General features: G+C 40.0%; 1 protein-coding gene across 4 annotated transcripts in view; it reads right to left on the reverse strand.

Annotated features, from left to right (window-relative positions):
- Positions 1 to 1,735, reverse strand: part of LOC106522188 (metal transporter CNNM4) — a 54,080-nt gene that overhangs the window by 49,693 nt on the left and 2,652 nt on the right. The window lies entirely within an intron of this gene.

Below are 1,735 nucleotides of genomic sequence, written 5' to 3' on the forward strand. Positions count from 1 at the left end.
CACACACACACACACACACACACACACACACACACACACACACACACACACACACACACACTCGTCTCTTTACTTGTGTGAATACTTCCATTCAATTCTACAGCTTAACGCTTGTCCACAAATGGGCACGAGTGACCCCCGTGACCCTGAAAGGAAGAAGCCGGTATGGAACTTGGTCTGTTTCTGATTCATTATTGGTGTTCCATTAATCCAATATACTGCAGAACATTATTAAAGGTACAAGTTTTTTGCAATGCATATCATCTTACATAACAGAGATTTTAGACTTTATGGGATGAACTGAAGTCACTTTGGTCAAACCTTGAGAAACAACTCTCCAGGGGTGTCACAAGGTTTTAAGGACAATGGGGGCTTAGCCCCCAGGAGACGCACAGAGGCTGAGACAACCTATTTTCGTTTCGGACAACCAGATCCCGCCTCCCAGTTGTCCGGTGGACAACCAAGAAAAAAGCAGCAGGTATTCGTCATTGTAAACATGAACAGGGGAATAAAATCTTGTTAAAGCCATCTAGGGATTAAACTGACGGCTCTTTCACCCAATAAAGAGAACCACAGTCAAAGTTTTACCCAATCAGAACAGAGCAGGGCGGGTCKTGCTGTCTGACTGACACCTCTGCCTTTTTTCTTTCTCTGTGGSTGGGGGGTCAGCTTCACTCAGTCCAGGAAACGCTGAGAGGGTTTTCTCGGGAGGTGTTCACCTGAGCTATTTTACAGCGAGGATTACGTCGTATTTTATATATATTATATTTCTAAAAGCACCTCACAGCATTTCTCCTGTAACACCGTGTGTTTACGAGCACAACAAAACCATGACAGATCTGACTGTTCTTAAAGCGAGGGCTGAAAGGCAGTTGGACCACAGCCGCAGCACCTCTTCACGTGCACCGCGACCCCGACCGACCTGGGACTTCAGAGTCCACAAGTCAACCCCTTCACATATTTACGTGTATAATGAGCATCACAAATCAGTAATTTGGGGTGGGGTGGCTTGTCTACATTTGACTTTGATTTTCCTCTAAAATCACAGTTCTCTGAGTCAGCTTCAGGTGCTTGTAGTTGATCATAATATCTTCTAAATTTAACCAGGTGTTTCAATGCKTTTACATTACACAACAATTATAGTGGAGAAATTTGTCAGTTTGGTTAAAAAAACAGTAAAAATAAATTATGTTTTTTTTCTATGCAGAGAACTTCTTGTGCTATAATTTATTTTAAATAAATACATTAAAGCTCCTCAGTTGAAAACACTAAAATGACAGAAGAGCTGTTTAAATCTCCTTTATCCAGAAAGTCTCAGTCTGAAGAACACTAAACTGTAGTTTTAATAAGGTCATGTAGACAGTAGGCTACACTACTATTTATATTAAAATGTTAGTCCTGTAAGCAGGAAGCTTATGGTTGTTGGATGTTGATTTTTGCTCTATTTCAAAGAAGAGGATGAGGAGGAGTTTTACTCAAGCAGCTCCTGAAACTGTTAACCTGCTGACAGAGAACATTTGTATACAGTAAACTTTGTATACAGAACAATATAGGCTACCTATTAAATTACATTTTAATTGAGTTTTTTTTTTTGGACAACCAAAATGTTTTGCGGACAACCAGATTTTGTCATCAGGTTGTCCGCTGGACAACCTGAAAAAAATCCTTATGTCTACCCCTGTATATATATACAGTGCAAAGTATCATTTCAGTAACATTTATTTAGAGAACAATA

Source organism: Austrofundulus limnaeus, unplaced genomic scaffold (genome assembly GCF_001266775.1).
Source record: "Austrofundulus limnaeus strain Quisiro unplaced genomic scaffold, Austrofundulus_limnaeus-1.0 Scaffold123, whole genome shotgun sequence".
Taxonomy (NCBI): Eukaryota; Metazoa; Chordata; class Actinopteri; order Cyprinodontiformes; family Rivulidae; genus Austrofundulus; species Austrofundulus limnaeus.